Source organism: Schistocerca gregaria, chromosome 4 (genome assembly GCF_023897955.1).
Source record: "Schistocerca gregaria isolate iqSchGreg1 chromosome 4, iqSchGreg1.2, whole genome shotgun sequence".
In the NCBI taxonomy this organism is placed as follows: domain Eukaryota; kingdom Metazoa; phylum Arthropoda; class Insecta; order Orthoptera; family Acrididae; genus Schistocerca; species Schistocerca gregaria.
Genome location: NC_064923.1, coordinates 585,306,648 through 585,329,829, shown reverse-complemented (window position 1 = coordinate 585,329,829; position 23,182 = coordinate 585,306,648).

Here is a 23,182-nt window from a genome sequence, read left to right as displayed (position 1 = left end):
GGCTCAAAGGGCGCATACTTCGCTGCTTCGGACGCGCTATGTATCTGGTTTTGGGGGCCTCTGGTTTGGTGAGTCGGCATCTGAATCAGCTGCGCCTCTGTTGTCGCACGGGATCTGCCGCTCGCCGTCTGCTTTAAGCGACGCTGTCGTCCGGTCAGCGGCCCGGGGACCCATCTACTGGCTCGCCTCAGCCCCAGGTGTTACCGACGCTACCTTGCGTTTTGCCCCATGGCGACGCGCCGCCGCCACCGCCGCCGCCGCCGCCGCCGCCGCCGCCGCCTGTTCTCCCGCCGGCGCCGCCCGCAGTGGACGCGTCGCTGCAACCGCCGGGCGCCTCCCTGGGTCACGCGCCGCCGATCGCTTCCCGTGACCAGTTGTCCTCCGACATGGAACTCTTGCCCGCTCCGGACCATATGTCGTCTTCGCCCGTCGGGTGCCCCGGCCCGATGGAGGTCGACCCTTCGGCCCCTCCTGTCTTTCTACGGCCGCATACACCGCATGTTGGCGTGCACCCTGGAGCAGGTTTTCAGGCGTTTCCTAGCTCCCCGCGGTCCGAATGGCAGGGTGCGTTTGGAACAGCCTCGCCTGTTGTTAGGCTCTCCACCTCGTCGCATACGTCGACATGCGGTCCTCCCCACGGCGGGCGGAAGCCTTATGCCGCAACCGTACGCCGATTTGCGGGGGAGGAATGTGGTGTCACCGCCAGACACCACACTTGCTAGGTGGTAGTCTTTAAATCGGCCGCGGTCCGATAGTATACGTCGGACCCATGTGTCGCCACTATCAATGATTGCAGACCGAGCGCCGCCACACGGCAGGCCTACAGAGACTTCCCAGCAATCGCCCCAGTTGTACAGCCGACTTTGCTAGCGATGGTTCACTGACTTCTACGCTCTCATTTGCCGAGACGATAGTTAGCATAGCCTTCAGCTACGTTATTTGCTACGACCTAGCAACGCGCCAGTATCCGTACTATTGATATTGTGAATCATGTACCATAAAGAGTGACGTTCTTCATTAATGGATTAAAGTTAAGTATTCCACCAGCTACGTCCTTTTTTCTCAATTCTAATTCCCTTGTCATGTTACAGACCTCACGTCAGTCTGCGTGAGGTAAAACGCGTACATTTCGGCCTCCTTTAGTTATACGGGTTGGCTCTCCTGCCAACCACAACAGTATACATCCCAACTTTCTTTAAGGTCGGAAGAATAGTTTTAATTCCCAAGAAGAAGGGACTTGTATTCGTGGACCAGGTCCGACCGATAACGCTACTGAATTGTGATTATAAATTCATAGCGCAGGCGATAAATGGTTTAAATGGCTCTGAGCACTATGGGACTTAACATCTGTGGTCATCAGTCCCCTAGAACTTAGAACTACTTAAACCTAACTAACCTAAGGACATCACACACATCCATGCCCGAGGCAGGATTCGAACCTGCGACCGTAGCACGCAGGCGATAAAAAAAATACTATCCAAACTTGTGTTTCTGAATGTCGTGATCTCATCTCGATTGCTTTCACTGTTCCTATGTCATGAGACTTACTTTTTATTGATTTTAATCAATTTCAACGAAAATGAAAAAAAAATCTACTTTTTTTCAAACCGACTGATGTAGACCACGGATTTTCGTTGTATAGCTTGATGACATGTAAAATTATCGATATATGCTACACGAACATAATGCGCGGCAGAATTCTGCCAGACTGCTACAACACTGTGTAAGCATCCAAAAACATGGATCAAACATTACATGTCCAAAATAGGTAGACACAACCATCGTTGAAAATACGATCACATCGTAAGTTTCCGTCATTTGAAAAAGCTACGTAACATCTCGGTTTATTATATTTTCTAGATGAAGTGTAGCGCGAAGCCTTTCGAAGGACTGTTGTTGCTCCACGACAACGGCCAAGCTCGAGTTGCCAGATCTATAAATAGATAAGCCGGACTTGGCGTTATATTTAGTCGGACATTTGCCCTAAAAGCCGGACTGCACATTGTAAATAGAAATGGTCAGTTGGACATTTTCGATCTTTTATCAAAAATCAATTATAATGACTTTTTGCGTGATCAGTCTTGAACGAGTTGGTAAAGAGAATCTATTAGGAGCGACGCGAGAGTATGGCGGGACCGGAGGTCACATTCTGCTTTTCCTCGCTCGCTGTGCGCATAGCATTATTGTGACTTGTGTTGGGATCATTCGGCACACGAAAAAAACACAAAACGTAGTGGCACACACATAAGAATAGCGAAGCCGGGAAAGTATGTATTTTCCCGGACACGACTATAAAAAGTCGAACATGTTCCGCCAAAGCCGAACATATGGCAAGGCTATTTTCCAGTGATTCTAGGGATGTAATAAAACGCAACACCTACAGCCGTCTTTACGATGTTATTTTTTATATGGCTACCGGTTTCTGTGCTTCAATGCACCATCTTCAGGCCTTAACTGACGTATACACGATTCATCACTGGCCAGCGCCTATGAACCGGATTTCGCAGACTACCTGTAACAACGATGTTGTGTCTCCAACCATCAACTACATGGTGCCCATATAATAAATAACATTGTAAGAAAGGCTGGAGGTGTTCCATTTTATTGTGTAAGTGGAAGGCCGAAGCCCTTCAAAGCTCCAATCAGAAGAATGGACATACAAAAAATTATAGGGAATGCGGTTATCGCTGAAACCACAGGTTTTCGATTATATCTGTTTTTTTCTCCACACCAGTTTAAACTGACTGTTAAAACTGCTCAAAATAACCAGTTTCCGAAATAACATTTTTTCGGTTTTTTGTTCCTCTTATTTCCTGTAACAAAAGTAGTAATTGAAAAAAGGTAGAAAAAATTTGACTGCCTCAATTTCAAGATATATAGAATCAAAATATTAAATTACATAGGCAAAAGAAAGAAAACTTAGTCCGTCCACTGTTCATTGCTTTGCTCGAAAAGTGATAAGTTGTTGAATTCTACAAAAAATCACCAGTACTCTCCTATTAATTTTTGAAACACTGCTCAAAAATCACTTAGTAATTGGAGCCCACGCCACTGCTTGATCAGCACGATAGTCAATGCCAAAGGGTGAAAACTGAGGTTGAAGAACTCTATTTTTCATGTTAATTTGTCCATTTCAAGGGTCACCAACAGCTAAAGGCATATTTTGTAGCCACAGTCGGAAGGTAGCCTACTTTGCGTGAATTGCTGTTATGTTTTTGATTTATTACTGTTACCATAATTTCCTTCTTCTTTTATTGTTTCATAGAAATGACAGACCAATTTTTAATCTTTTGAAGCAAATGAAGCATTGCACTTCTCTGCTACGTCGCTTCATGAAAATATTTCCATTGTAGGGTTGGTGCCATTCTGCAGTGCAATGCATGTCCGGCGAAACTACCGGACAGTCCAGGTGAGAGCAAATCTTGCTCACTGCACTAAGCCACGGCGCAGCGCAACAGGGACATTTTGCTGTGCCAAGTATTATGCCACATGTTTGTTTGCTCGTTTCTGTCGGCATTGTTATTAAAATAGCACTGATCGCTTTGAAATTTTTTTATAATAACGCAATATTTCAAATCAATGCTAATTTTACGAATAAAAATTACTCCTTTCTTTAAAAAAATGGTTTATTTAAAAACGAAAAATGTTAGCACTTCTACTATGTCTGTTTCGTTTTCTTTTTCGTTTGGTTACTTGTAAAAAAACCTATTATAGCCTAGACGAAACAAATACCGAGAAATAACCGCTATTCAGAACTAAAATGCCGGTAACGGTTTTAACATGTCAATTTTTCCCATCGCTAACTCATTCTTCAGTATTTCCCAGACAAGGCACCAGGTACTTCTTCTTCTTTCTCGTGTAAAGAAACAGGAGCCTGGCATTTCTACAACGACGACGATGTGGTGTTAAAAGGTGGAACGCTTCCTTAACAGACAAAATGCAGACTTCTACAGCCAAAGTCTGCACACAGTCGTTCATAATGGGGAAAAATGTGTGTCATTGAAGGGTAAGTATGGACAGAAACTCTAACAGCATCACAAAGTATCACGGTTACACGTCGGTATTTTTAGATGTTATAATTTAAACTGTATGACTATCTGTCTTAAGGACAACCCGCCAGATAATCTCAAACATGCATGTTCCTCTTGCCACCCTCCTCTAATCAAGGTTCTAGAACAGGCGTCAGCCGTACTGTTCATCAGCTAAACTGCGCGCACTTCATTCGTTTCGGTAAGTGATCGTGCTGTGCGATTTTAATTATTCTCACGCCCATGTTTGCTGAAAATTACTGATGCAGGAGTAATGATATTCACGCTTCACATTTGTCAAATTTCATGTTGTTGACACTCAGAACAAATGTCGAATTTTGCGGCGTAGGCTGATGCGCGTTATCACACCCCAGTTAGCACACAAAAATGATCGACATTCTTGTTTTTTGACCGTAATGATTCGTTAAATACGATTTGTTTAATTTCGCACCCGACATCCTCTGCAATTTGTGCTGCTGGTTTGGTGGCCCCATACGTTTCACACACGGTTTCTCATTTGCAGTGAGAGTTCCCCGAACCATTTGATACCGCACCCTTAGTTATTCCCTGCAAGCAGCAGTTGACTGCTGGTAAACAACTTCTAATCCATCACCTGCGGTTCCTTTGAATCGCACTTGAAAGTTCAGAATCTGTATATGTGTGGTGTAAGACAGGTGGTTCCTTGGGTAATGATTGTAGTGTCCAAGGAGATGTTATGTTTTATTATTGTAATATTTGATATTAATAAAGATTTATATCCTTACCCTTATAAAAAAAAATAGAGGCAGGGGGGCAGCGTACGCACTTTTATTTACTACACTGCAACACGTTTGTGTGCACATGAACATTTCAAATTTTGGTTTACTGCCATCACATATTTGTAAATACTAGCGTCACAGTTTCTAATGACAGTTGTCTTGCGAATGCTTCACACAGTTTAAAGTTTCTATACAAATAGTGATCTGTAGTTCATGACGTGATTGGATTACGTCAACCTAGTTGAGTGTAGTGTTAGCGCGGTATTCTGTCTCAAGAGGAAGTCGAAGAATAGTGCACACTCGAGCAAAACTTATAATTTTCACACATTCATATACACATCAAAAAACGTTTTGCCTCACCCCAGTTCCCAGAACTCCTGAAGATAGACGTTGACTGTGGATATTGTATTACACACACAGTCCCTTTGACCATTCAGCGGTGTCACTAAACCCACACAAAGATGTAAACAACCAGGCATTAGCAGCGCCTATTAGACGGAGGGGTCCGACAGCCGATCAGTTCCAGTCTTTCCACTATGGAGGAGGTACACGGCTCGTGTTGTCTGTAGTTCAACCATGCCTAGAAAGATCGCGTCAGCATTGTTTCTTTGTGCAAGGAAGGGGTCTCAAAGAGGGAAGTGTCCAGGCGTCTAGTATGGTTTTTCTTTCCTCTTAGTTGTGAGATTTCTAATTTCTATCTAAAAATTCATCTACTGTGTACCAGAAGTTGTCATTCAGAAATTATTTCAATCTGTTTTCAAATGTTGCTCGGCTATCTGATTTTTGTGGCACCATAAGTCAGCAGCATAATTCACCCCTGTCTGTGACAGAGTTAGATTTAAACCAAAGTAGTGAAGATTAGCCTTTCTCCTAGTGTTGGAGCTATGCATATTGCTATTGTTTCTGAATTGAGATGGATTATTAATAACAAGCTACTGTAAATGTCCTCAGTTTCTTAAATGAATGTCTGCAAGATGATCTTGGTTGTGCTCCAGCTATAATTCTGATTACACGCTTTTGTGCAATGAATACTTTTCTCCTTCGTGATGAATTACTCCAAAATTTGATGCCATACGAAAGCAGTGAATGAAAATATCTACAGTAAGCTAATTTAATTATATGTTTATCGCCAAACTTTGCAATAACCCTAATAGCACAAGTGGCTGAACTTTAAACGCTTCAGCAGGTTATCAATGTGTTTCTTCCAGTTCTATCTCTCACAAACGCACACATTCAAAAATTTCGAATGGTCTGCCTTAGCTACAGACCTCTGTTCAAACTCTGTTTTATTAATGGTATTGTGTCATATACTGTACAGAACTGTATACGCTGTGATTTATCAAAGTTTAATGAGAGTTCATATGCAGAGAACCACTTAATAATTTTCTGAAAGACATTATTTACAATATCCTCAGGTAATTCTTGTTTGTTGGGTGTGATTACTCTACTTGTATCATTAGTAAAAAGAACTAGCTTCACATTGTTGTGAATCGAGAGTGGCAAGTTGAGGCAGTCTTTGTTGCTTATCTACTATCAGTCTAAAGTTTCCAGGTTTTAGCACGTTTGGAAACAAATTTGATATATGCAATTTTTTACATAACTCACTAGAAACTATTGGATATTTATGCTTACAGCTTTTGGTCTACTATGCAGTCTAAAGTTTGTCGAGTGCAAACAGCCATACGTTTTTTTTATTTTTCTGTTTGTTATGCATTTATGGCCGGGAATCACCACTATCGTGCTATTTATCGTTGCTATTCAGAGTTATTGATGTTGTGGTAGTTTTACATTTTTGTGTCGCAATAACACGATTATTTCTTTTGTTCGTTACACATACATTTTCTACGACTTGTTCGCCAAACGCAGAGTTTTCGCCACCATTTCGTGTTGTCGCTGCTGTGTAGTGCTCATTTGTTTCATGGTATGTTTCTTCGGGATATGGCGCGCGAATTTGAAGTGCTGTTGACGTTTGTGGTGTTTAGTTCGTGCATGTGTATGAGTTTGTGTTTCCAAGACAGGGAGAGGAAGAGAAAGAGACATATAGACAGAGAGATAGACAGAGAGAGAGTTGTGGATATAAAGTAGAGGGGATTGTGAATAGCATGAGGAGAAGTGAATTTAATTTTAGAGTCTTATTTAAACGCAGTTTTGTGGAGGGTGTTATTTATATAGTTATTATATTGTGGCAAAGAGTGTTTTATTGCACAGTAATGTGACTTCGTTTAGTACTTTCTTTCATTGAGCTGTTGACTTTTGGACTGATAGTTTTCGTCTATTGTCCATTTTTGGTGTAGGCTGTTACTAGTTTTAAGGATTTTTAATTTGACTTCTGTGTTCATTGAGTAATGATTCTGTGCTACAAGGCGATGTGCAAATGTTGAGCGGAGCTATTGCTTTTCAGTACTCTGAGATGTTCTGTATATCTGGTTCTAAAATTCCTGCATGTTTGACCCACAAATACGGATTGACAGCAGTTACAAGTTAGTTGTTCAGTATTTGTCATTGTTGGTGGTATTTTTTCCAAGTCTGTTCTGTACGGTATTCTTGGTTCTGTACGCTATGTCGAGTCCTTGCCTCTCTAGTATATTCCCCCCCCCCCGTATGTGGCTGTTTTCGTAAGTCACTATGTGCCACTTACGGCTTACTGTCTGCTGATTTGTTGTGAGTTGTGTTATCTGTCTGTGTGTGCATGTTTCGTGATTATGTATTTACTGATTTCCTGTTTTTGTATTATGTTGTTTATTTTATCTACTGTCATAGTTCATACCCATTCTCCTGTACAATTTGCTATATTGTGTTCAGTTCATGGGTATTTTGCTCAGTTTGTGTAGTAAATATCTTCTTTGTGAATTATGGTGTGAATGGAGTGGTTATCAATGATGGTGCTGGCGATTGTACGTTTCCTATAAACTGTGAACTCATGTTCATTGTGTAAGTAGGCTGTTTAGGTTTTCTTGTTGGTAACGCCACATAGCGCTCGGTATGAAAAATCACTGGCTGTGCTGTGCGCAGTCTGTGGCTGGTTTGCATTATTGTCTGCCATTGTAGTGTTGGGCAGCGGCAGCTGGATGCTAACAGCGCGTAGCGTTGCGCAGTTGGAGGTGAGCCGCCAGCAGTGGTGGACGTGGGGAGAGAGATGGCGGAGTTTTGTAATTTGTAAGACTGGATGTCATGAACTATCATATATATTTTGACTATTAAGGTAAATACACTGTTTGTTCTTTATTAAAATCTTTCATTTGCTAACTATACCTATCAGTAGTTAGTGCCTTCCGTAGTTAGAATCTTTTATTTAGCTGGCAGTAGTGGTGCTCGCTGTATTGCAGTAGTTCGAGTAACGAAGATTTTTTGTGAGGTAAGTGATTTGTGAAAGGTATAGGTTAATGTTAGTCAGGGCCATTCTTTTGTAGGGATTATTGAAAGTCAGATTGCGTTGTGCTAAAAATATTGTGTGTCAGATTAAGCACAGTCGTGTATAATTGTTCAAAGGGGACGTTTCATATGGCGACCCTGCCAGTATACCTCACTGGAATCTTCTGATTTTTTCTTGTAGTTTGTGTAATTAGTGTAGCTTTTGTTTATTGCTAGCGCGTAATCATAGAATTTCCTTTGTAGTTGCAGTCTTTCATTGTTGTACAGTAAAACAGTTGTGGCATGCATGTAGTTTTGCACAAAGTATTTCGCAACTGCGCTTGCAATTAATAGATATTATTTTCAGTGATATGTTAATGTGTTCTCTTATTTTTGCTTTTCAAATTATGCTTTTTTGTGTTGTCGTGTGAAATATTGTGACAATAATGGCATGTGAAAAACGTAGTACTAGGCTCCAAAGTAAACTGAGAAATGACAGTGAAGACGAAAGCAGTGTGTTAGCGCCACCATGTAATGAATTAACTAATGTTCAAAGTAGTAATTTGGTAATTGTGCATAGGGGAATAGAGCGGGTTGCAAATAATGGTGTAGGCAGTGAAACAATTAGTGAACAGGAAAGTGTTATCGATCGATCGGTCGGCAACAGTTCGCCTCAGGATTCCGAAATGACAGGACACAATATTGCAAATACTGTACATTCAGGTTTTGCGTCCTCACCGTTTTCTCAAATAAGTCAAGACACATTTTCTGTTTTTCAAACTGCGAATATTGCCGGTGCAAATGCATTGCCGAATAGGACTAAGGAACATGTTTCAGACACCAGTGCATTGTTATTACAATTAATGCAACAAATGGGACAAAAGCTTCAAAAGTTAGACACAATGGAACAAAATCTTCAAAAGTTAGACACAGTGGAACAAAATCTGAGACAAACACAGCAAAAGTTGGACACAATGGAACAAAATCAGAGACAAACACAGCAAAAGCTTCAAAAGTTAGACACAGTGGATCATATGCTTGAACAAACACGTGAAGATTTAACTACTGAATTACATAACATCGAATGGAGATGTCAAAAAGTCTGTAATGACGTAAAAACACAAATTTGTGAGCATTTCCAACCTATTTTTTCGCGGCATGAAAATGCGTTACAGAATCACGAAGCAGCCATAAAAGAACTGCAAACTATTGTTCGTGAAAATCACGACACCTTGCAAGCTAAAGTGGACTCAGTTGCATCCACCGATTCTGTTACACAACTTGCAAGAACTCAGGAAAACTTAAAGGTCACAGTAGATTCGATTTCAACACAAATGGACACTCTGAAACTTGGTTCAGAAAAACACACTGAGGAAATGTGTTCACTATCGGAGAAAGTAGCCGAACTTTCAGATTAGTTCACTAACTTATCTACAAAGGTAGATGATGATCTGAATGATACAGAAGAGTGCGAACAAATTAGGAAATTCAAACAAAATCAGAATCAAATTAATACACAACACCAAAGAGAAATCCGGGAAGTGCAAGATCAGCTGACACAGGTAATACAAGAATTACGTATTTTAGAGGACAGTCGCGCTCCAACACGGGAAGAGGGACTTAGAAATACGGAAAAGCCACAAAATAATAACACAGGGCATTTCGGAAATTGTGAAAGAAATTGGCAAGGTGCACCGAGTTTTGAGATGGAACTGCCGACACGACGTAACAATGAACGATATGCTACTCGCCGACACGATGATTTTGACTATAAGCTGTTCATTACTGCACGTAAATTCAAAACTTTTAAGAATTCTGGCAACGACATTCATCCACAAGCGTGGCTCCATCAATTCTCTCATTGTTTTCCTCCCAACTGGTCATTAGAGCACAGATTAGAATTTATGTGTGGCTACTTGGAGTATGAACCAGCTGTAAGAATGCGATCGGTCATTCACGATTGTCATAGTGAAGGAGAATTTTATCATGCCTTCCTCTCAGCATATTGGTCTCAAGCTAAACAAGACCGAGTAAAACATAGCATCATAATGATGAAACATTTCGAACAATCTGAATTTTCCAGTCTTATCAAATATTTTGAAGACATGTTACATAAGAATCAGTATCTTTCAAACCCATACAGCCTGTCAGAACTCATCCGCATTTGCTTAATCAAATTGCCTGAACATTTAAGGAATATTATTTTGGCAGGGCGTTGCAAAGACGACATTGAAGCTTTTCAGGGGCTCTTACAAGAATTAGAAATTGACACACACAGTCGCGGGATGCGAAAACAGGAAAACAATCACTACAGTTCACATCCGTCACAATTCCGTGACGACAGAAACAATAACTGGACACGACAAGTCTATTCTTACAACGCAAATCGTGACCAAAACAGACACCACCCGTATGACAACCACTGGCAGAGTAATAGTTACAGAGAAAGACCGTATTTCCATAGTAATGACTATCACAGAGACAACCATAGAAGCAGACAATATGGTAACCAGAACTATTATCATCAAGGGAGACAGAATAATTTCAGACGCAACAGTTCAGCGCGCAGTTACGATTCAGGGAGAAATTCTCCACCACATGACCGACAAACAAGAAACTATGTAAACTACCGACAAAACGACAGAGCTGAATTCCATCAGAACTGGCGAGCTTCAAACAGGTCAGGGCCTTCTCGTCAAGGTGAATTTGTAGAAGTTAGGTCTCCTAATCCCAATAACGGCGCGCGCCAACAAAGAGACAGACAATGACCCGCACCGCAGGCAGCCGCGTGCACCGGCTGGCTTAGAGAAAAATAACATAGGCGCTAACCTTGAGAAAAATTCCAGTATTCTTTACCGACGTATATGACATGATAATCCCGTTGAAGCTCGAGCTTTGCATAGTAGGAAGAGTAAAGGTTTACACCACATTTCACATGTAAAACAATTTATTGAAAGATAATCTGCTTTTTAACTTCGTGTTTGCCATAAAGCTGTTCACATCACGTCACTAGTATGCTTTGTCAGACTTAGAAACTGTTAACATGCAACAATGTTTTGAAGTTCACTATCCAGTCTAGAACCTGGGGAACATTTTTAAACAGAAATTACGAATGCATTGTTATAGTGAACAGACGTCACAGTGTTATTGTGCGTGTACATTCTTGCTTGTTAGTTGCACGATTACGTAACGACTATAAGGCTGACATACTTAGAACAGTTACCAGTACTGCTAATGAGATTTTAATGCAACATTTTGGTTTACTTGAAAATAAAGTCTGGATTTAAAGTTCTTTCTGTGAGATTAAAGATGACTTAGCATTTGGTTTCTTTGATAGCTACACGATTATATCACGACGCTACTAATATGTGACATGATTTACATTGTTGCTTTTGCGGTGTATCTGTTTTATATCTGCACAGTTTTTCTGTATTATTCTGGAAAGTAAAACATGTTTTAGTAGTAACGTTTGTGGTATAGCTACAATGAGACAGCCTTTTCTGTAGCACAACAATAAGTTACAGTACAGTACTTACTTCATCACAGCAATAAGCGTAGTAATACGATATCTATACGCAAAGCATTTCACTTTTATTTATCATGAGGTAAGTACATTGACTTCTGCAGAACGTAGCTTTCGGAGGACAATAACTACGACACTTCCACAGAGATTGTCTTACAGCAAGACGCACATTTAGCGCTACAGGACACGCATTAAACTATTTATTTTTCAACATATTTGAATTACAAAGAAAGTTTTCCGTGATACATTTCATTCCATTGCTGTAATCTGTAACACCTGAGGATATAATTACATTAATCCTCAGGGGGGTACACGCTTACTTTGTGTACCATGTGTTTGGCAAGCACAAGGAGCCCTAGCTAATATGGTATTTGCTTATACAACTTTACACATCGGTACCATATTTATCTAACACATAAATTACACAGCTATCTGATCATTTAACTGAGAGACTAACATTTTTTTTACTACATCAGTGACACATGTTTACGTAATTACACAGTTGGATAACTTCACACTCACGAAATTGTATTTTGTCTGTACTTTGTGAACTGTTCATATTTTTTCGGAACCATTGTGATGCTATGAGAGCTTTGAATGACATGTTTGGTATGGGATCACAATTTTTAAAGTACGTTTGAGGCAGATGACACTTTTGACATGAGCAGAGAATTTTTTTTAGGTTTTGAAATTATTGGAGGAAGCTACGGAGATTTTGAGAATTTGACTGAGGTGTTATGATGTTATTATTACGACGACGATGTGAATTATGCTGCTGAGGTATGTTTAAGCTGATGCTATATGAGTTATTTGGTTGTGCTACGTATCTGTTATGATGAAATATTGAAGAAGTGTCGACGAATATATATATGTGTAATAAGGTAAGAAATAATGAGTAGTGGTTAGGGACTCTGGTTTGTGAAAAAGGATGTTGGAAACCAAGAATCGTACTTTAAGAGTTATGAAATGTGTGTATACACGTGAATGTATCACAAGGCCGCCAAAAATTTTTGGACACTGTTATATTAATAGAATTTAGTTTCTACAGATGTGTAACGCAAATTCTTGACCTGTGAAATTTTTTACATGAGCCTGCCACTGTAGCGGAAACTGGTGTCGTAAATATTTCGTTAAGACAGTTAAGTGACCACCTGCACGTAATGCGTCGTGGGCACTCAGCTGCGCGACAACCACCTGACAAAAGAAAGCCATTAGTGTGTGCCTTTCAGAGGCACAGATAAAAAAAAAGGCCATTATCCTCTCTATTGACATTCCTTTGTAGAAAGCACCGCAAATACGACACGCTCATTACTGAGAAAGATACTTACATCTGACACCTGATTATAACAAACGTCTTTCTACGAGAGTTGAGAGAATTCTACTAACTTATGAAATGTCACATGACTATTGAATGATATTTTTATGCTTTGTCCATAGTTGCTTATTTCATTTGATATCTGTTTTCGAGCTGTGTTGCAACATTGATTTTATAAAATAAAAGTAAATGCATTTGCTAATGTGAAAACTTTCTGTCAACAGATCTGTTAAATAATAATTTTATGATCCACATTCTTAAAAAAAAAGGAGCACTTGGAAAGGAAAGAACAATAAGAAGGGACTAGTAACAGGAACTGCATACATAATTTTCTTTTCAAGTACTTGGTAATTTATTTAATAGAATAAGTTGTGGTGCACCACTTTAATTACATAGTCATTAAGATGTGATTATAACTTTCCCTTCTCTGCATTGTTGTCTTTAGTGTACTATTTTTTCTGCTTGTGGGTTTGTCATGTTTAGGTATAAGTTATTACATTTATTGCTGCTTGCTATGCTTACTTGCATTTTTTATTCATTGCTGTTTCTGTTAATCGTTTTGTGCTGCTGCATTGCGTCATCCCTTAGTTTAGCATCTGAGCTCAGTAGATTTTAGGTTAGCTTAAAAGGGGGTAGACTATATAAGAAACTAACTATGATGAATTGGAAGAGAAGCATTGAGAAGCTATATGAAAATGATTAGGCCAAAAAAAGTAGTGTATAGTGGAGAAAAACTATTTTTGAAAGAGGATGAGAAAAGTACAGAAAGCAGGTATAGATAGGACTTTTTGGAAATAATGAAGAACGAAGGGAGATCTCCGAGAAGTAAAGAAAGTTTTGTTTGCAAAATACTGCAGTAAAACAAACCCTGTCCTTTCCTTGTGTTATCCCACTACGTGTTTGTGTACTCTTGTATATTTGTGTTCTTCCTGTCTTTATGTGTTTAGCTAATAATATTTACATTGTAGAATTTTTCTGATGTTTAGACATTATTTATTCTCTTTTATTTTAATGCTAATGTGTGAAGTTGATGTTTCAATAATTATTCTGATCTTTTATGTATGTACTTATGTCATAATTTTTGCAACACCTATGAATTTGTTATTTCGATTCTTTTGTAAAGCCTGTACTACTGCAAATGTTCTCTGTATTGTTATGTTATTTAAAGATGTATTTTGTACCTTTGTTATTGTATTCTCATGTTATAAAATTGTAATTGACACCAGTTCATCAAATTAAGTAACTTGTAAATTACATTTCACTGCACACGTTTCTGTTGGTCATAGTATATGGACAATATGTGAGAAGTAGGGACTGATAGTGTTTGCACATGTGTTAATAACTCAGCAAGGGACTGGTTAACAGCATTGCTGGTTCTAAGGACAATTCCAAAAACTTTGTGAGTGGACAAGTGGTGGGTTATGGACTTGCTATGTTATCCGCAAGACTCTTCAATGGTGATTGTGCGCCTGCACAGTCAAACAGATGGCTGCTGGCCATCTCTACAAGGACTACAGTGGGTCTACACTTTTGACGACCCACCGGTACCATTATTTCTACAAGGACTGCAATGGGTCTGCACCTTTGGTGGCCCACCAATACCGTAATCTCTACCAGGACTACAAGGGGCCTACTCTGTGATGACCTACCTACCAATATTCTTCAAAACTTCGACTGACTCTGCTGTGGGTTTGCTCTGTTGTGGCCCATTACCTGTCTGCATGTCAAGAGTCAGCACTGTCTTTCCGTTGGAAGGACAACACTACTTCTTCAAGACTGCTTAGAAATCCACTACTTCCAAGTGCAATTTCTTTTAATGCTCAGACTTTGAAAAAAAAAACACTGCAATTTTACTGTGATGAACGATCAGGACTGTCTTTATGGACTGTGAGAAAATTTTAGCTTCTGACCAACATTGTATCAATAAGTGTGTGTATTTGATATCTTTGTTATAGTAATTATGAAAAATTTTATCAAATCATTATTGGCCACTGCCCAAAACAATTTTTAAAAATTTTTTGTGGGGAGTATGGGGGCTATGTAAGTAGGCTGTTTAGGTTTTCTTGTTGGTAACGCCACATAGCGCTCGGTATGAAAAATCACTGGCTGTGCTGTGCGCAGTCTGTGGCTGGTTTGCATTGTTGTCTGCCATTGTAGTTTTGGGCAGCGGCAGCTGGATGCTAACAGCGCGTAGCGTTGCGCAGTTGGAGGTGAGCCGCCAGCAGTGGTGGACGTGGGGAGAGAGATGGCGGAGTTTTGTAATTTGTAAGACTGGATGTCATGAACTATCATATATATTTTGACTATTAAGGTAAATACACTGTTTGTTCTTTATTAAAATCTTTCATTTGCTAACTATACCTATCAGTAGTTAGCGCCTTCCGTAGTTAGAATCTTTTATTTAGCTGGCAGTAGTGGTGCTCGCTGTATTGCAGTAGTTCGAGTAACGAAGATTTTTTGTGAGGTAAGTGATTTGTGAAAGGTATAGGTTAATGTTAGTCAGGGCCATTCTTTTGTAGGGATTATTGAAAGTCAGATTGCGTTGTGCTAAAAATATTGTGTGTCAGATTAAGCACAGTCGTGTATAATTGTTCAAAGGGGACGTTTCAGTTGCATCTCTTGTGTATGGTGATAATCTAATTGAGTTTTTGATCTGTATATGTTTCACTGGTGACTGAATTTGTGAGTAAATCGTGTTTATTTCTTCATGAAGTTCTTCTTTTATAATTTATCTTCAGGCAAATTATATCATCAGCGTGTCTGCACCAGTGTTTTACTTTCAATTCTTTTGGTTTTGCTACCTTGTCAAAAATCTAATTTTCTATCTGATTGATGTAAATATCAGCTAGGAGGCCAGTGACTGGGGATCCCATAGGTATTCCTTCGTGGTGGGAGTAAAATTTCTTGTTGAATATGAATAAGTATTGCTCTGAGATGATCTTGAGTACAGTTGATATTTCTTGTATCTTCGTTGTGAGTATGTTTCCTTCCTGGCATCAGTCCGTCTGCGCTCATGGAGGTGACAACTCAAAGCATTACACATTTTCGACACGACGACCCAGACAATCGCAGGAGAACTTTTCCTTCAGCGGTTGCCTCTTAGTTCGATTACATCGGGTGTGTTGTGAAAAGTTGATTTGGCCAAATACCTCACTATTCATGTCCAGACTGCTTACTAGAAATTATCTATAGAATGGCAAAGACTCGAGAGATTTATATGTAAGCGGCTGAAGATGACGACTTACACCTAGACAAACGTGTCAAATAAACTAACTGTGGAATGCCAGATCCCTTAATCGGGCATATAGGTTAGAAAATTTAAAAAGAGAAAAAGATAGGTTAAAGTTAGATATAGTGGGAATTAATGAAGTTCGGCGGCAGGAGGAACAAGACTTCTGGTCAGGTGAATACAGGGTTATAAATACAAAATCAAATACGAGTAAAGCAGGGGTAGGTTTAATAATGAATAAAAAAATAGAAATGCGGGTAAGCAACTACAAACAACATAGTGAACGCATTATTGTGCCCTCGATAGACAGAAGCCCATGCCTACAACAGTAGTACAAGTTTATATGCCAGCTAGTTCCGCAGATGACGGAGAGATTGATAAAGTTTATGATGCGATAAAATAAATTATTCAGATAGAGAAGGGAGACGAAAATTTAATAGTCATAGGTGACTGGAATTCGATAATAGGAAGAGGAAGAGAAGGAAACTTAGTAGGTGAGTATGGAATGGGGGTAAGAAATGAAAGAGGAAGCCGCCTGGTAGAATTTTGCACAGAGTGTAACTTAATCATAGCTAGCACTTGGTTCAAGAATCATAATAGAAGGTTGTATACATGGAAGAGACCTGGCGATACTGGAAGGTTTCAGACAGATCATATAATGGTAAGATAGATATTTAGGACCCAGGTTTTAAATTGTAAGACATTTCCAGCGGGAGATGTGGACTCTGGCCACGATCTATTGGTTATGAGCTATAGATTAAAACTGAAGAAACTGCGAAGAGGTGGAAATTTAAGGAGATGAGACTTGGATAAACTGACAGAACCAGAGGTTGTAGAGTGTTTCAGGGAGAGCATTAGGGAACGATTGACAGGAATAGGGGAAAGAAATACAGTAGAAGAAGAATGGGTAGCTTTGAGGGATGAAATAGTGAAGGCAGCAAAGGATCAAATAGGTAGAAGGACGAGGGCTACTAGAAATCCTTGGGTAACAGAAGAGATACTGAATTTAATTGATGAAAGGAGAAAATACAAAAATGCAGTAAGTGAAGCAGGAAAAAAGGAATAGAAACGTCTGAAAAATGAGATCGACAGGAAGTGCAAGATGGCTAAGCAGGGATGGCTAGAGGACAAATGTAAGGATGTAGAAGCACGTATCACTAGGGGTAAGATAGATACTGCCTACAGGAAAATTAGAGAGACCTTTGGATAAAAGAGAACCACTTGTATGACTATCAAGAGCTCAGATGGAAACCCAGTTCTAAGAAAAGAAGGGAAAGCAGAAAGGTGGAAGGAGTATACTGAGGTCTATACAGGGGCGATGTTCTTGAGGACAGTATTATGGAAATGGAAGAAGAGGTAGATGAAGATGAAATGGGAGATATGATACTGTGTGAAGAGTTTGACAGAGCGCTGAAAGACCTGAGTCGAAACAAGGCCCCGGGAGTAGATAACATTCCATTAGAACTACTGACAGCCTTGACAGAACTCTACCATCTGGTGAGCAAGATGTATGAGACAGGCAAAATACCCTCAGACTTCAAGGAGAATACAATAATTCCAATCCCAAAGAAATCAGGTGTTGACAAATGTGAAAATTACCGAAATATCAGTTTAATAAGTCATGGCTGCAAGATACTAACGCGAATTCTTTACAGATGAATGGAAAATCTGGTAGAAGACGACCTCGGGGAAGATCAGTTTGAATTCGGTAGAAATGTTGGAACACGTGAGGCAATACTATCCCTACGACTTACCTTAGAAGATAGATTAAGGAAATGCAAACCTACGTTTCTAGCATTTGTAGACTTAGAGAAAGCTTTTGGCAATGTTGACTGGAATACTCTCTTTCAAATTCTGAAGGTGGCAGGGGTCAAATACAGAGAGTGAAAGGCTATTTACAATTTGTACAGAAACCAGACGGCAGTTATAAGAGTTGAGGAGTATTAAAGGGAAGCAGTGCTTGGGAATGGTGTAGCCTATCCCCGACGTTATTTAATCTGTATATTGAGCAAGCATGGAGACGAAATAAAAACTGTGAGGTTCGCCGATGACATTGTAATTCTGTCAGAACAGTAAAGGACCTGGAAGAGCAGTTGAACGGAATGGACAGTGTCTTGAAAGGAGGATATAAGATGGACATCAACAAAAGCAAAACGAGGATAATGGAATGTAGTAGAATTAAGTCGGGTGATGCTGTGGGAATTAGATTAGGAAATGAGACACTTAAAGTAGTAAAGGAGTTTTCCTATTTGTGGAGCAAAGTAACTTATGATGGTCGAAGCAGCGAGGATATAAGATGTAGACTGGCAATGGCAAGGAAAGCGTTTCTGAATAAGGGAAATTTGTTAGCATCGAATATAGATCCAAGTGTCAGGAAGTCGTTTCTGAAAGTATTTGAATGGAGAGTAGCCATGTATGGAAGTGAAACATGGTGCTAAATTGTTTGAACAAGAAGAGAATAGAAGCTTTCGAAATGTGGTGCTACAGAAGAATGCTGAAGATTAGTTGGGTAGATCAGAAAACTAATAAGGAGGTACTAAATAGAATTAGGGAGAAGAGAAATTTGTGGCACAACTTCAGTATGAGGAAGGATCGGTTGGTAGGATATGTTCTGAGGCATCAAGGGATCACCAATTTAGTATTGGAGGGCAGCGTGGAGGGTAAAAATCGTAGAGGGAGACCAAGAGACGAATACACTAAGCAGATTCAGAAGGATGTAGGCTGCAGTAGGTAGTAGAAGATGAAGAAGCTTGCACAGGATAGAATAGCATGGAGAGCTGCATTAAACCAGTCTCTGGACTGAAGACCACAACAACAACAACAACAACGACAACAACAGGACACCCTCTCACTGTATGCATTTCACAGCCAATATTCACTCATAACCTGTTCTTTTTACTCTTACTCCAGAAATCAAAGATTTAACGTAACCATTCTGGGTGGAGGGGGGGGGGGGTGGGGGGGGTGGAGGAGGGCAGTAGGCAATCTCGTCATTTATCGGTTGTGCATTGAGCACTGTTTGTTGCACCGTATTACAGTCGATAGTGCAAATAATGTGTCCAAACTTATGGTCGTATTTTGTTTCAAGAGCATGATTTTGTGCCGGCGAATGTCACATATCGCCTTCTAGTTTTGGACCATGTCAGAACTGAAAATGCTCGTGTCATGGTGGAGCACATAAGGGCCAGCCCACGGCAACTCCGAATGAATCTTACGGAAAACATCAGTTAGAGGAAAATTTTAAACCAGTGCCCTCAACAAAGGATGCTCTTATTGCGGATAAGTATTTTTGATTTCAAACCACTGCCTAAACTGCCAAAAGGAAGCTAAAGAAAGACCATGTACGAGAAACCGGGAACGTCACAGTAAGCAAAGTGCAAGTGTTTTAACATGCTCATCTAATAAACATATGTTGATTGATAACGAAACACACAACATTAGGCGAGAAAGATTACAGCAGACCGACAAATCTCCAAGGAAAGTACTATGTGGGGCACTGCGTCTGTTGAGACCCACGTTAATTCTCCATCAGAAAACTGGGCAAATTTGCACATTGCAAATGTAATATTGCATGGGTACTACAGGAACTTTGAAGGAGAAAAATTTTGCGTGTTATTTTATTTTACTTATTTTTTGTTTTTTGTTTTTGGGAATTCGTTCTGCTGTAAAAAGAGCGATGCGCGAAGCATTCAACCACTACCACCATCATACCTTAGCAAAAGATCTTGCTGAAAACCCAAGGAAATTCTGGTCTTACGCAAAATCGGTAAGCGGGTCGAAGGCTTCCATCCAGTTACTCACTGATCAGTTTGTGCTGGCAACTGAAAACAGCAAAACGAAAGCCGAAATTTTAAATTTAGCATTTGAGAAATCTTTCACGCAGGAGGATCGTACAAACATACCGCCGTTTGAGTCTCGTATAGATTCCCGTATGGAGGACATAGTGATAGACATCCCTGGGGTTGTGAAGCAGTTGCTTGGGTTGAAAATAAATAAATCACTAGGTCCTGATGGGATTCCAATTCGGTTTTATAGAGGGTACTGCATTGGCTCCTTACTTAGCTTGCATTTATCGCGAATCTCATGTCCAACATAAAGTCCCGAGCGACTGGAAAAAACAGCAGGTGACGCCTGTATATAAGAAGGGTAGGACGGATCCTCAAAATTACACACCAATATCCTTAACATCGGTTTGTTGCAGGATTCTCGAACATTTCTCAGTTCTAATATAATGAATTTCCTTGTGACAGAGAAGTTGCTGTCCATGCATCAGCACGGCTTTAGAAAGCATCGCTCCTGCGAAACGCAACTCGCCCTTTTTTCACATGATATCTTGCAAACCATGGATGAAGGGTATCAGAAAGATGCCATATTTCCAGAATGAGATTTCCACTCTTCAGCGGAGTGTGCGCTGATATGAAACTTCCTGGCAGATTAAAACTATGTGCCGGACTCAGACTCGAACTCGGGACCTTTACCTTTCGCGGGCAAGTGCTCTACCATATTCCTTGACTTCCGGAAAGCGTTTGACTCGGTGCCCCACTGCAGACTCCTAAGTAGGGTACGAGCATATGGGATGGGTTCCCAAGTATGTTAGTGGCTCGAAGACTTCTTAAGTAATAGAACCCAGTACATGGTCCTCGATGGTGAGTGTTCATCGGAGGTGAGGGTATCATCTGGAGTGCCCCAGAAAGTGTGGTAGGTCCGCTGTTGTTTTCTATCTACATAAATGATCTTTTGGATAGGGTGGAAGCAATGTGCGGCTGTTTGCTGACGATGCTGTGGTGTACGGGATGGTGTCGTCGTTGAGTGACTGTAGGAGGATACAAGATGACTTGGACAGGATTTGTTATTGGTGTAAAGAATGGCACCTAATTCTAAATATAGATAAATGTAAATTAATGCAGATGAGTAGGAAAAAGAATCCTGTAATGTTTGAATACTCTATTAGTAGTGTAGCGCTTGACACAGTCACGTCGATTAAATGTTTGAGCGTAACATTGCAGAGCGATATGAAGTGGGACAAGCATGTAATGGCAGTTGTGGGGAAGGCGGATAGTGGTCTTCAGTTCATTGGCAGAATTTTGGGAAGATGTGGTTCATCTGTAAAGGAAACCACTTATGAAACACTAATACGACCTAATCTTGAGTACTGCTCGAGCGTTTGGGATCCCTGTCAGGTCGGATTGACGGAGGACACAGAAGCAATTCAGAGGCGGGCTGCTAGATTTGTTACTGGTAGGTTTGATCATCACGCGGGTGTTACGGAAATGCTTCAGGAACTCGGATGGGAGTCTCTAGAGGAAAGGAGTCGTTCATTTCGTGAATTGCTACTGAGGAAATTTAGAGAACCAGCATTTGAGCCTGACTGCAGAACAATTTTACTGCCGCCAACTTACATTTCGCAAAAAGACCACAAAGATAAGATAAGAGAGATTAGGGCTCGTACAGAGGCATATAGGCAGTCATTTTCCCTCTTTCTGTTTGGGAGTGGAACAGGGAGAGAAGATGCTAGTTGTGGTACGAGGTACTCTCCGCCACGCATCATATGGTCGATTGCGGAGTATGTATGTAGATGTATATGTAGATGTCGATGTAAACACACTGATCTTGAGCTGTATTAATTTTCGAAACAATAACTCTTTCATTATATACTATTTAATAAGAAACATTTAGCAATGTTTCTTTAATTAATATGCCGGCTTATAGTTTTTTTAAAATAAAAATGTATTGAACTTGTATCAATATTGTCATCTTGTCCGATCGTCAAGTCATTTTACCCATACACTGGAGTGAGATAACACTTTGCATTGCCTTGTAAAATGAATAAAATAATTGTGATTACCTTAAAGTAAGAAATAATAAAACATCTTTCATTGATTGTAGGATTGGTTTCTTTAACCTGGTGTTATGTTGTGAGTCTAGGTGTTTTCATTTTGTGGAGTACCGACAGGAAGTGTACGCATAAACGTGAGTTTTATTTTAGTTGTTAAGTGTCCTTTGTTACCAGCAAATTCCAAGTTTGTGCCGGTTCGCTCTAGTGAATAAGAATGTTTAGCTGAGTGTTAGGACAGATTTCTGCTCTATCTTGGTGAAGGAGCACAGGCACATTCTGCTCGCTTTCGTGACAAGTACCGGGATGGAAACGGTTTTTTCTTAAAAAGAAAGAAAGAAAGTATTGCAGGAATGTCCAACGGCACATTCCTGTGCGGACCATGTGACTCGTAGGTCGTGCGCCGTTAGAGAAACAGGTCTTTCGGTAGGATTTTTAGAGAGACGTTTCACTGCCTCCTCAGAATCTTCGGGAGAGGCTTGTAGAAGCTTTTGGTAGCTTTCTATCGGCAGAAGGGCGCCAAGTAGAGAGTATTTCTACACGCTCTTCTTGGAGTTTGACTGGTTTCTACCGTTGTGCAGAAAAGCGTGACAGGGCATTGCTCGTGTGAGGGATACGAAAAAAAACGAGGACAAAGTGCCAACGTGGTCACAGGAGCGTAGGCAGACAGCTTTCGACGAGCGAGGAGGATGATACTGATCGCTCTGGGGGATTTCGTTTACCAGACACTGATGAGCCAGAATATTACGATCACCTACCTAATAGCCGGTATGTCCATCTTCGGCACGGTTAACAGCGGCGATGCTTCAGGACATGAAATCAGTGAATCATTGGTAAGTTGCTGGAGGGAGTTGATACTACATCTGCACACACAAGTCACCTATTCCCGTATATTATGGGGAGGGGGACGATGGGCTCTGACGCCGCGTTCAATCACATCCCACATGTGTTTGACTGGGTTCAGATCTGGCGAGCTGCGGGGCCAGAGCATCAAATGGAACTCGCCACTGTGTTTCTCGAAATACTCCATCACACTCCTGGCCTTGTGACACGGAGCATTACCTTGTTGAAAAATTCCACAGCCATTGGGAAACATGATAGTCAAGAAGGGGTGTACATGGTTTGCATCCATTGTACGATTCTCC